Source organism: Ambystoma mexicanum, chromosome 1p, assembly GCF_040938575.1.
Source record: "Ambystoma mexicanum isolate Mex_15411 chromosome 1p, UKY_AmexF1_1, whole genome shotgun sequence".
NCBI classification, from domain to species: Eukaryota; Metazoa; Chordata; class Amphibia; order Caudata; family Ambystomatidae; genus Ambystoma; species Ambystoma mexicanum.
Window position 1 is genome coordinate 1130272470 of NC_090921.1, and position 14353 is coordinate 1130286822.

The 14353-nt window shown below is 41.8% G+C and overlaps 1 protein-coding gene across 1 annotated transcript in view; it reads left to right on the forward strand.

The window, feature by feature from the left end:
* LOC138449659 (cholesteryl ester transfer protein-like) overlaps positions 1-14353 on the forward strand; it is a 330995-nt gene that overhangs the window by 25540 nt on the left and 291102 nt on the right. The window lies entirely within an intron of this gene.

The window sequence follows — 14353 nt, forward strand, 5'->3', positions numbered from 1 at the left end:
TGTCTGACCCCCATGATGAGGGGGGGCTACAACAACAATGCAGGAACAATGGGTAGAAAGCAGGGACAGTTAAGGGAGCTGAGCAGGCTGGTAGTGCCCCGCCCCACGGAGCAAAACAGATAATGGCCCAGAAAGAACAAGCTTCGGTTGGAGTCCAAGTGCTGTAGCACACTGCATAAAGTCAAAGTGAGTGGCATGTGAAGATAAAGCATCTGAGAACAGAAAAGAGCATTCCAAGAGAAGTAAACACTGCAGCCGTGTCACGTGTGCATGGTTAGCGCAGGATAAGTCAGTGAGATTGTTGCGACGCAGGCTGCAAGGAGGCAAACATGAAAGAACCAGCGGGACTTCCTTACCAACTAGAAGTGTGGAGCAGCTGCAATGCGGTGATGCAACTCCTCAGGTGCAATGGCTAGGATCAACAAGGTGGATAATCTGAACCAAAATGGACAGCGGTTGCTGCCGGGCCACCAAAAGCCCCGGACAGGCCCAAACAGTCAGCGAAACAATGCCCTTTGATGCAGGCCTTCGATGGGATATGTTGGGGACGGAATCCAGATTGCATACCAGCTAAGAAATTGCCCTCTTCCAGATGGATAAATACATTGATTGGAAGACTCACCTTCCATTCATTTACTCAAAAAAGGAAGGTTTAGGATCGGCCTGACATTTTCTGCTTTATTTGGGTCTAGATGTGCTTTTTTTCATAATGGAAAATTGAGCCTCATTCAATCGGGCTGGATAACAGCCTCTTTGAAGAGAGGCATTGATGATATTAGCCAAATCCTCTCCCTAAAGCGTAACATGATCTTTGAGAAATCTGAGGGGCTAAGGATCTAATGAAGAACCCGAAGATTTTAGGCCATGCACTTTCCTAATGATATCAGCTCCAGACAAAAATGAAAATGTTTAAATGCCTAGGATTTTGGAAGATAGTAGCAGCGGACATGTATATACTCTGGGTTCAGCTCTCATTATCTCTCATACTAAAGTAACTTTCTCCGAAAAGTAGAGTGCTAGCTGATCACAAATCCCTTGTGTCTGAATAATAGAATTATTAGCCTCACAAGCAACTGTTAGTTCACGGTAAATTTTGAAAAACTCTGTATTGTCTGATGAGGCAGCGCAGATTCTTTCTGAGAAATACACTTTCTTTTCCTGTTGGATCGCTTTTTTATAAGCTACTGCGCGCTGACTGCAGGCTTGCTTATCTAAACTTGAGTATGAAAAGTGCCAAAGCCACTCTAATTGGCAGACTTTTCATTTAAGTTGGCTCAATTCCTGCATCAACCAGCAAATATTTTGCAACATTAGACCTCTGTTGTTCTTGAATTACAGGTGCAAGAGAATCGAGACATCAAAAAACCTTCTCATAACAATATTTAAACAAACAGTTCAGGGTTGTAGACAGATCACATACCCCGGATTGGAGGAATATAACACTTGCAACTCCTCAGGGTGTATCCGGTGTAATTTGCAAAAGCAGTGCTTTCTCTTGCTCGGTGTATTTATAGTATTGTAGTGCCTGCCAATATCACAGTGAAACGTGATTAGAGAATGATCTGTCCACTATATCGGAAAGCTAGAGATACCTTTTAAAGGAATATTAAAATGGAACACTAAATCAAGAAGGTCCCCGCCTGAATGTGTTGGACCAGATTAATGCTCTGTAAAGCCTTAAAGATATCATAGAATAATAAAATATTGTGCTAAAACATTATCCTTATGTATATGAATGTTAACATCCCCTAAACCAATATTCTTCGCTGATAAACACTGCAGATCTACACAAAAATGTTGAAAATGTTCCAATAACACTGCATTATGATTTGCCTGCTGATAAATGAAACCAGTACAGAAAAGTCTGCTCCTGTAAGATGCTCAAACAAGGAGAAGGTTTGTGTTGGCACTACTGATCCTTTAAATTGATTGGAGAAAAGGACCGCCACACGACCACCACGCTTCTCAATATGATTCTTACACAGGGCTGAATATCCATTCGGTAGTACTTAATTTGAGGATAAAGGGCCAGTCCTGCACTAGCCATGTTTCCATTATTGCTAGCAGTTGCAATGTTTCCATCAATAACAGCTCATGGATTTCACTACCATGCTTCACTGCAGATCTAACGTTTAAAAGGCCCATTTTGCCTTTGGAACTGTGAGCACCACCTCTATTCGCTAATGGGGAACCATCTCGAATCGTAGTCTGTGCACCTGTATTTGTGTAGAGGTTCTTTAATGAAATAATCTGCTCTGTGCAAGGCATGCTAAGGGGTTATAAAATATGGTAGCTTTTTCTTTCCAACTTTGTTTTTTCTTGATGCTGTGTTTTAAAAGAAGGAGTAGTGTATAATACTTGCCTCTGTGCCATTAATAGAATCCTGAGGGTCTGTCTTACTCCTAGGACTAATCAGAATTGTGACGCATTGTTTTATCTGACTGTATTGGTTTGTAGGTCAAAGGATCGACAACCAAAGGGTCGAATGGTCAAAGGATCGACACCAAAGGACCAAAAACAAAAGGATCACATTTTTTGTTTTTAAATTTTTTTGGGGGTTTCCCGCCCCAACCACCGTTTTTGTGGTAAAAACCACTTTTTTTCACTAAACGAAACTCCCCCCCCCCAAAAAAATATATAATTAAAAAAAATGTGATCCTTTGGTTTTCGATCCTTTGGTGTCGAACCTTTGACCATTCAACCCTTTGGATTCAATCCTTTGACCAGACACCACTGTATTGTACACTACATTATGAGATCAGAACAGTTTGTGACTTTCTGAAACACCCTCACACTGGTTCCTTGAAACAGAGATCTTACAATATTGCGGTTTGATCCATAATTCATAACCCATGGCTGTTGTTTGAGGGGGATCAGCTGTAGTCTGAGTTGTATTTGAATGCTATGGAACTCCCAGGGTTAGATTACGTATGTGTTGAAGCAGGTGGGGAGGTACGTTGCCTCCACTAGAAAAAGAGCTTCACCCACACGATTCTAGGACTGGCTCCACGGGGTACAGGCGCCACTGGAAACTACCCATAACTATCTTTTGTGTAACTACTAGATTGGGAGGCAAAGGCCTTTGGTTAGGGAGATAGATGTCCATGAACAGCTACCTTAGTGAGCAGCGAAGGAGTTCCTTCAGGGTCGTAAGTACTGGTTAAGGAGTAAAAACTGTGGCCAAAAGGGCAATCAACTACTAGCATGAAAGCATGAATTCTGGGTTTGGTGACCATGACCTGCTGATCTGGTGGCCATGAGCTACTCATTTAGGGGACAACTGCTCTTTTTTTTAGCAATTAACCTATGATCTAGGGGACAATAAAACTCATTTATCAGCCACAGCCTGCTGGCTTAGCATGTATGAACTGCTGGCTTTGGGAACCACTTTGATTTGTTACCCATGAATCGGTCTTTGTGGGCCCTAAACGGCTAATTTGTGGACCAAGACGTTTTGTTAAGAGGCCCAATATTTGCTAAAATATTGTCATCTACATGTTTTGTTTTGTTTAGAAGAATTTTATTAAGACTAGTGAAAACAAAGTCACATAACATTAATACTGAGTAACGATGATGTATGAGAAAAACTATTATGCACAACAATGTAATATTAAAGAACATAAATTACAGATACAATCAAGGCATATAATTAATCTATTATAGGCAACTGACATTTTTAAGTAGGGGATAAGACAGAAAGACAAAACAGGACAAACACAGAAAAAAGAGGAGGGGTCGAGGGGAGGGGAAATAGGATAACATAACCATTAAACAGAAGAGGCATTGGTAGAAAGGAAATCTGGAAAAGCTTTCCACTTCAATTCATGTTTATGCAGAAGACCTGGAGAAGAAGCAACACACCTCTCTAATCTGTGGCTATTACATATGGAGTTCCACCGGATTTTATGATTCATATGATCAAGATGTTTCCAATTAAAAGTAAGAGTTTTGAATAACCACCAACATAAAAAGGTCAAACAAATAACAAGAATTTATCTCTACTATGTGTTGTAAGAGTGCTCTCCCAAAAAAGAAGAAACTTAAAATTGAAGTTATCACGTATTTTGAAATGTGTTTCATAATATCCCAAACATATTCCCAAAACCTTTAAACAAACTTTCATTCCATCAACATATGCTTAAAAGTGCCCTCAGCAACAATAGAGCTCCAACATTTATTATCTTGAGCAATCTTGCGTTTAAAGAGCATCGTGGGAGTGACGAAAACTTGATTATGAAAGAAGTATAATGTTTGAATCAAGCTGGCAGATGTGGTAATGAAAGACATTTTCTTCCAGAAACGTGGCCAATGATAATCCTCAGTAGTTAAAGTACAATCCTGTAGCCAGGCCATCTACGACCCGATTGAGGATCGGGAACAGGTGTCACAGAGAGAGTTTTATAAAACATAGAAGCAGTCAAATGTATATTATGCATATGCTGTAGTTTTTCATTGCTGGGAGAAGTTGTGCTCACCAATAAAGTTTCAAGGTTATCCATCAAAGCATTGATCAAAATAGAGTATTGACAACAAAAGAAAACTGGAGTAGTGAGTTTTGCTCTGAAACGGTCAAAGGTAGTGGTGATCCCTGATCAAATCATTGGTGTACATATTTAATACCTTTATGGAGCCAAGCTTTCCAGAATAGCTTTTTACCATTAATGTGAATCAAATCATTGAACCAAAGATATTGTGAGACAAATTGGGGTGAATTAGCAGTATATAAGTGCATTCTAATAGGTTTGACAGAGAAAATAACATTAGTGCATTTAATGAATCTGTTTCTCTTTGTAAGCATATGACAGTCAGTCAGTGATAATGGCAGACCATATTATTCTCCAACTGTAACCAAGTTGGTGCAATATTATGATTAACAGGTGCAAACCACATTTAAGCTTGTCTCAAAAGAAAGGCACAGCAATATTTGATAAAATCTGGGAACCTTACACCCCCATCCTGAGCGGATCTCTTAAGCTTGCCCGCAAGATTCTATGTTTCTTATTACCCCATAGAAATGTGGGCAAACCTGAATCAATTGCTTTATAGAATTTGGAGGGAATAGATACAGGGAGCAAATATAGGCTACACAAAACAATTTGGGAAATCATCATTTTGGTGGTCTCAAGACACCCCCACCAGGACAAATAAAAGCGGGGATCATGAGTCTGTAAAATCTCTAATTCTAGACAATACAATGTTCATATTTTTCTTAGCCATATCTTTCATTGAAGAGGAAATATGTATACCTAAATATTTACTCCCCTTAGGGCACCATTTTATACCATAAGGTTAGATGTGGTGTCTAGAGCAGTAAATATTAAGGGATAATACCTCAGATTTATCCATGTTTAGTTTGTAGCCAGAGGCTAATGAAAAACACCTAATAGTTACAAGCAAACTTTGTACACTTGAACTGGGATTTTTTTGAGGAGTAAAAGAACATCATCTGCATAAGCAGCTAATTTAATTTGGACATCCACGGTGTCAATACTTTGTATTGTTGGGTCAAGTCTAATGGTCTCTCGAAAAGGTTCAAGGACTAGTATTAATAGTAGGGGAGAAAGAGGACACCCTTGTCTAGTGCATCTGTCCAGTAGAAATAAGATGACATTTGTCCATTAATAAAGATTGCTGGTTTCGGGTTAGAATAAAGAACATTAATCATAAATAAAAATGAATCACCTTGACCATGGCACCGGAGCGCTTCAAACATAAAGTCCCATTCCAATAGCCGCATAGGGGTCTAATGAGTTATCTATAACATCAAGAAAATCCAAAACCAATCTCATGTTAGAAGCAGACAATCTTTCCCAGGGACGCCATTTTGGGGTCACCAGGGGTCGCAGTTTGCAAACCATTGGGACTTCCTTGCGACCCCAATGATTTTTAAGATAAAAAATTATTATTATATTTTTTTGGAGGAAAAAAGAAATCTGGAAGCTCCTGGTGTAGCGGGCCCCCCGCATCCCCTGCAGTGTGGGGGCCCCCACCACACCATGTCTGGGGGGGTCCCCGGCACAGTCCTCACCCATCATGGTGAAGGCTGGTACGTGGACACGCTCAGTAGGTGTTGGAGTTGGAGCTGACCGTGACATGTGGCATATGTCTCATGCCACGTTCAGCTCCAACCCCTTCTCCCTCGGCTTCCTCGCAGCTCACATACAAGAACCAGGAAGCTCTCACAGCTTCCTGGTTTGTGTATGTGAGCAGCACGGAGGAGCTGAGGGTGGTCTGGAAGGACGGACCGAAGCTGCAAGAAAAAGGTAAGAAGGCTTTTTTTTACATGTGTATTTTGCTGCATGTGTGAAGTGCGTGTCAGATGTATGTATGTGAATGGTGGGTGAATGAGAAATGATCTGATGTGTGTTTTTGAATGTGCTGGGTGGGTGGGTGTGTGCCTGTGTAGATAATTCAATGAGTGGATGTAAGAGAAGGCATGAGTGAGTGACTTGTGGGTGAATGAGTATGAAGGTGATGCTGTGTTTTTGAATGTTCTGGGTGGGTGGGTGGCTGGGTGTGTGCCTGTGCAGAGAATGCAATTAGTGGATGAAAGAGAAGGTGTGAGGGAGTCACTAGTGGGTGAATGAGTATGAAGGTGATGCATGTTTTTGAATGTTCTGGGTGGGTGTGAACCTGTGTAGAGAATGCAATGAGTGGATATAAGAGAATGTGCAAGTGACTGGTGGGTGAATGAGTATGAAGGTGATGGTGTGCTTTTGAATGTTGTGGGTGGGTATGTGCCTGTGTAGAGAATGCAATGAGTGGATGTAAGAGAAGGTGTGAGTGAGTGACTGGTGGGTGAATGAGTATGAAGGGGATGGTGTGGTTTTGACTGTTGTGGGTGGCTGTGTGCCTGTGTAGCGAATGCAATGAGTGAATGTAACAGAAGGTGCAAGTGACTGGTGCGTGAATGCGTATGAAGGTGATGGTGTGTTTTTGAATGTTGTGGGTGGGTGTGTGCCTATGTGAAGAATGCAAAGAGTATATGTAAGAGAATGTGTGAGTGACTGGTGGGTGAATGAGTATGAAGGTGATGGTGTGTTTTTGAATGCTGTGGGTGGCTGTGTGCCTGTGTAGAGAATGCAATGAGTGGACGTAAGAGATGGTGGGAGTGACTGGTGGGTGAATGAGTATGATGGTGATGGTGTGTTTTTGAATATTGTGGGTGGGTGTGTGCATGTGTAGAGAATGCAACGAGTGGATGTAAGAGAAGGTGTGAGTTAGTGACTGGTGGGTGAATGAGTGTGAATGTGATGGTGTATTTTTGAATGTTCTAGGTGGGTGTTGGTGTGCTGGTGTAGAGAATGCAATGGGTGTAGGCAAGAAAAGGTGTATGAGTGAGTTACTTGTGGATGAATGAGTATGAATGCAATGGTGTGTTTTGAATGTTCTCAGTGGGTGTTTGCCTGTGTAGAGAATGCAATCAGTGGATGTAAGAGAAGGTGTGAGTGAATGGTGGGTGAATGAATATGAATGCAGTAGTGTGTGTTTGAATGTTGTGGTGTGTGCCTGAGTGGTGAATTCAGTGTGAAAGAATCTGAGAGGGGATGTATGGGTGAGTGACTGGTGGGCGAAAGGGGATTCATGTGTGCGTGTAAGGCCCTGTGAGACTGGGCATCACTAGAGCATTTTTGACATATCCTTTATTAACTTTGCATAATTTACTGGTATTTTCGGGCAAAGCCAAGTTCATGAATGTCATTACCTGGCTAGACTGGCATTTTGGTGAAGTCAGTCTAGCCATTGCTTACTGTGGTATGACATTTATTACTCAGAATCTTTAAAAAAGCAAGCATGAGATGCAGTGTTACCTCGCTAGACTGATGTTTTGGTGTAGCGGCCTGTATATTTCTTTATTGTAGAATGACTTTTCATTAACTGAGCATCTATGATGAATCAAGCATGTTAAGTGTTTCAATGGGTCTAGACTGGCTTACATTGGTACCAGTTTGGACAGGTTATCATATTGTGACCTGTCACTTTTAATGGTCAAACCAACAGGAGTATGTTCTTACAAAGGAGTGATGGCATGTGTTGGCATAGTCAGTTTTGTGCCCAGTGCCAGTGACGATTCTATAAAAGAACATCTTAAAGCGAACATGAGCGTGGTCGTATATGGGAACAGTAGCATCAGTTGTTGGAGCCAGCATAGAAATGTATGGGCACAGCCAGCATGAAAATGTTTTTCATACTGGAATATGTTGCAGGGACCAGAATGATAATGCATTCGGAAATGCCCTGTGCGTTTTTGGTGACTTGCATCTATTGTACTTTTTTTCATGATTTACCCGATTGTTGGCCTTTTGCCCAAATTGTTGGCCTTTTGCCCACATTTTCACAGAAAGTGTGCTGTGTATTGCACAATTTTAACCAATTATTCAAAACATTTTCTCAGGGGAGGGGGAAGAATCCCCCCCAACCTCCAAACCCATTTTCGTTAGTTCAGGCTGCCTCTCTACACTTGGTCGCAATTGCATACTTGTGAAAAATATTTACACCTTACAAAAAAACAACTCACCAGCCACCACTGGTGGCTTGTATATTTGTGGACCATGCACCGTCCCCTTCTTTCTACGCTATGTGAAACATTAAGGCTTTGGTAAAAAAAATATTTACTTCTTTCACTTGTAGTAGTACATACCCCTGCAGCGGCATAATCATCATGAACGTTGCACACACGCGGTGGTCTGGGCCGGCCTGGGGTATAGTGGCCCTGTTCTTTGTTAAGGAGCTTGGGAGGTAGGAGAGGGGGGCACATTTTGGGCTAAGGGGTAGTGTGCAGTGCGCACCTTGAACTCTGCCAGTGAGTCCCCAGGTGAGAAGCAACTTGTGGATGTTTTTAATTTAAAACAACCGTGCGGTGCCATGGATTTATGTATGAAGCAATGACATTACATTAACTGGTGTGGGCTTTTTAAGTCCTCTGGCACCCAGTATTATGCTTAGCTAATAAAAACGATGGGGTTTTTGGGTATATTGAAAGAACCTTTCCCAGGTATTATACTCCAGCAAAGATAACAGTATCAGGTGCACTCCCCTGTGTGCACGCATACCAGTCTAATAGGTTTCTTCTATCGTAGTGGTAGCTGACTTATAGATACATTTATAACCAGGGAATTTTGTTGATACTAAATCCTGGTCAATGATTTAATTTTCAGGCCATGCCATGCAGCATTTTGCTCCTAGGTAAAAAGCAGCGCACGCCTCCCCAGGTCAGTGCTTTATTGGCTTGTTTAACACAGCAACACCACAGATCACGAGTACTTCTGTGCCCATTGATCTATAGATGTTTCATACACTAGCTGTAGTCTGCATTAGAGATTTCGGTTACTCTGTTACAAGTACTGCATTATGTAGGTTTTACATATAGACCCCACGTCGAATATGGAAAATTACATTTCCCAAATGTGTGATCATGGACAAATCACGCCTCCCTCTGTGCCTCGGTTCTTATATCTGGCTGAAATTAGAGCGTCTGGAAACATGGGTGCTGGACGCATCTGAAAAATCTGATGGTCATGTGCCATCACTTCCTGTGACGTCACTTGAGGTGGGGTCAAATGACATCACTTCCTGTGGTGTCATCAGGGGGGTCAATGGTCGTGTGATGTCACTTGCGCTACCCTGGCATTTGGTGAAATGACGTCCCTGCTCTTCCCTTTACATAGCCCACCTGATCGCTCTTGATTAAATGAGTTAAGAATGGAAGGAGTCGATTGGTTAAGGTCTTATCAAAAATTTACAATCGGCATTGATAAGGGAGATAGGTCTATAGGTTTGAGGGAGCTCAGGGTCTTTATTGGGTTTTGGGAAAACAGTTGGCATGGCTTCAGTAAAAGAACTTTCAGATTTACAGAGTAACAAAATGAGAGAAGAGCTCATGCAATTTTGGGACTAGTAAATCTTTAAATGAATAAAGCAATCAATGGGCAACCCATCTGGACCTGGAGCTTTACCTTTTTTAAGCTCTCGAAATGCAGTAAAATTACCACTTTGAGTTATGGGATTGTTCAACGAGGACAAATCTAGCCAAGGGTAAGTGAAACAAGATAGGTTCCTAAGGAAGTTGAAGAGGGAAAATGGGACGCACCCTTCCCCCGATTCTCAGCTAGACCATGGCCTAGATCATTGTGGCCTAAGGATCCTCCACGAGAGGAATTTGACCCGCTCACAGATGCTCCAGACATCAACATCTATCGCAGCCATGCCCCACATGGCCCGGGAACATGCCTGTCAATCAAACCCACCGCTGGAACCTCTGGCGAAGCTGACATAGACCATATGGATCAGCTCGACTAACATACTAACAATGAAAGCAACCATTGTTAGAGATGCCATGACGACATAGCCAACGGATGGTAACACGCGTGCCACCATGCACGCTGGTCATACCCACACCAATTATACACGAAGAACCCATTCAATGCCATGACGTAGCGGACTGCTCACATACACTGATGCATAATTTTTATTTTTCACAAGCTGCCAAGCTACCGCACCGCAGAAACGCAAGATGCAAGAAGAACTCATGTACATGCTTGCAAACGCTTCATCGCCATTATAACCACAATGACATACCGCGTTCTCCATGTCACCACGCGACCCTCTCGTGTTGTGAACCATAATACTGCCACCCATGAACCAAACCAGAGCAGGCCTCAGCCCCAGAGTAGGCCGCAGAACTCAGAAACCACAGGCCCAGGGCTGCTCAGAACAGGGCCGCAAGGTGCTGATCATGCAGAACAGAATCCCAGCGAGGGCCTCACAGCCAAGGCCGCAAGTTGCAACCTACACGCTGCGCGCTCCTAGCCAAGGTTACACCTGCTGCGGCCGCCCACCCATCAGAGCCGAAATACAAATCAAATGCTCATAATTCTGCTTCAGCTATGGTTTTACCACACGTGACCGAGCCGACCTGAAGTCTCAAGACCAGTGAAGCACTGGGGTCTCACGTTTGGACACAGACTGCAACAATGAAGTGACACATTGGACACTAGCAGCAGTGAGAAAGCAGCACGTCCACGGCGAATGGCAGACCTGTCCATTGTCCATCACTGACACATAGTCATACATTGTTTCTAACACCAGGTACACGGTGAGCTGGGAACAACGATGGTCCCAGGCTTGGGGGCTCACGGATGAACCAATCAGGGCACGGGGGCTAACTACTGACGATATCACAACCCAGCCAATCACTAACCTCTATGTAACATTTCTTACTGTAGCGATTCCTAGGGACGACCCAAGCGTACCACCTGACCTCTTCTCCACCAACCTGTAACCCATCTATACGTTCCTATACTAACCCTACCACTCGGGGAGCCAACCCGAGATGGCGTTAGGTTTTGGGGGAAGTTTCCAAGGTGATGCACGATGAGACGTCAAACACCATGAAAAAGGGCCTGTGAGCCCACTCTTGTGAGATGTGTTCTCGGGTGGCTTGTGATCCCAGAGCCTATCCCTGCCGTTTTGTCCAATAAACAGCAGTAACGCCTTGCTCTTGCGTGTGTCTCATACTCATTGGGGGCCGTGGGAGGAGTTGGGGGCCTCCCTAACCCCGGAGGTCCACGGTCGATACATGAGCACCACACACCGTGGGTAATAATAAGCAGCGCTCAGATACCTGAGGGTTCGTAGCGCTATATAAATGCCAAATTATTATTATTATTATCTTATTATTATCGATAATATCCTTGTCCAAAAACGTCCTGTTTCCTACAGTTTCTAAATCACGGCGACTCTGACTCTTTCTCTTTTAATCTAGAGATAAGAGGCTAGTGACTTGCTAGTCTTATTTGAAAATTGATAAATCTTTGCTTTATAATGTACCACAAGAATACTTGGAAGTTAATTTGTTGTACTTAATTCTCAGTTGTATAATGTTGTTGAGGACACTCTGAGCCAGGCTCTGAAAATATTGCTTTTCAAAGACTTTCAGCTGTTTCAGGATAGTTTCCGATTCATGTTTCAATTTCTTATTTTTCCTGGCCACATATGAGATAATAGTAAAGCCTTACAGCAATCTCAATTATGTGTGACAGACATATTTTCAATTTTATTGTACGTGAACAAATTATGATGAGCGTCAAACAGGAAAGGCGTGAAATGTTTATTTTTTTAACAATGCAGAATTAAATCTCCATCTGTTAGATACATGCAAATTCGAGTTTACTGTGAATGGGGGCATGATCTGATAAGGAGACAGTCTAAACGTGTATCTATCAGACTTGAAGACATACAGTTAGACAGAAAAATAGAATCAATTCTAGAAAAAGAATTATGCGGACTGAAGTGAAAAGTAAACGCGAGATTTGAAGGGTGACTTATGCACCAGGCATCTATAAGGCCTAATTCAGAAATAAAGTTTAGAAATTGTGTGATTTAGAATTTGTAAAGCATACTGGTGACCTTGTGTCTATAAATGGGTCAATAATTTTGTTGCAATCTGCACAAACAATAAGGTTATGAACATTGGATCGGAATAGATAATCTTTTAAATGAAACCAGAAGGCAGGATGAGGTGAGATAGGGCCCTAGACATTTATAACTGTATATTCAACTGAATCAATGAGAATTTTGAGAGACAGATTTTCATCTACCTGAATTATCGGAGTCAGATTTAATTACCTTGTAGTTGAGGGCCTTGTTAATTAAAGTAATGCACAATTTCACTTCCTCGAAGCCGCACTAGTAAATACTCGACCAACCCATAATCTCTTACGTTTAGCAGCTTCAGCTTCTGACAGGTGGGTTTCCTGAATACAAGCAATTGATGGTATTTGTTCTATTCAAATAGGACAGTACTTTTTGTCTTTTTATGGGATTATGCAGACCTTTAACATTACAGGAAGATATATTCATTGACATGGGAGCAAAGCACAATACAAATAAGACATGTTAAATAGTGAAAGTGAAGGAACGCATCAAGGAAGAAGCATTAACGCTTATCATCACATAACAATGGAAATTCCATTTATGAGGGTGATTATCCTGCGAAAATAATAGCACAAGGGGAAAGAAACACAAGGAAAAGGGAAAGACAAACAGTGTCAGCATGAAATTCATACATAAAGAAAAGCGATTTTCAACTATAAGTGACAACATGGCTAATAGGGGACAGCCACACAAATTCATGCCGAACATAATATAGCAGTGGTGGAGAGCCTAATGAGAGAAGGCCAACCCCACATCCACTCTGGCAGACATAAGTGGTAAATCATTACATTGTATATCCTTAAATCCTAATAAACTTCTTGGGGATTAGGTCTCGGCTTATCCATTTCCTCCATTCTTTGTGCTTGAATGAAGTGTGTAAGATATGTTGGGTTCTCAAAAGAAGCAGTGTGACCTTTGAGGGTGACTTTGAGGATTCCTGGATGAATGATGCCTTATCTTATGTTTGTCTAAGAGCTGGTCTAAATGTGAATACCTTCTTGCAGCAGTTGCATTAGAAGCATCTTGATATATATATATCTACATATATATATATATATATATATATATATATATATATATATATATATATATATATATATATATCCTTCTGCCATCCTATAAGAGTTGCTTGATTTGTTTCACCTTGTTCATTATGAGATGAATATGTGTGTAATCCAGAACAGGAAAGATCAGAGTTCTGGAAGAGTCATTTGTACCATGCCCTATATTGATAGGACCCACATGGTGCGCCCTCTGAATATTTGCTTGTAATGAAGCGGGAGGATCCAGGAGCTTTGGGAGCATACTCGTAAGGAACATTATAGGGTTATCTTTTTCAATGCTATCTGGAAGGCCCACAACACAAAGATTATTTCTTCTGCTTCTGTTTTCAAGGTTCTCGGATTGCTTTTGCAAAGGTTTGACTGTGGTTTCCAATGTTGCCACTATGCCACTATGCTGGGTATATCTTCTGCATCACTTACTCGTCGCTCCACTTCCACCATCCTCGATTCAAAAGTAGACTGTTGATCATATAGCTGTTGTAATTTGGCATTAGTGGCCTCCATGAAGGGTTTCAGGTCCCTTATTTCCACTAGAATGGTTAGCATGGCTGGATGCAGACTATCTTCCTTTGGCGTGGCTCAGTCACCTTTTTGACGTTTGAAAGGATTAGGCGGTGAAGGAGCATTCTCTTTGGCTTGTCCCTTTTATTTGAAGATGCCATGATTTACCACCTTATACAGTCCTTAATGGCTTAAAAGTTAATACCATAAACATAAGCGCAGGATTAATTGGCTCAGAACATACGCAATCAGTTTGAAGCCTCAATACGTTGCTATCGAGCCGCTTTATTTCCTATGAAATGTCACCAAAAATGTAATTATAACAAGCACTCTATGTCAGCATTTAGTTATGC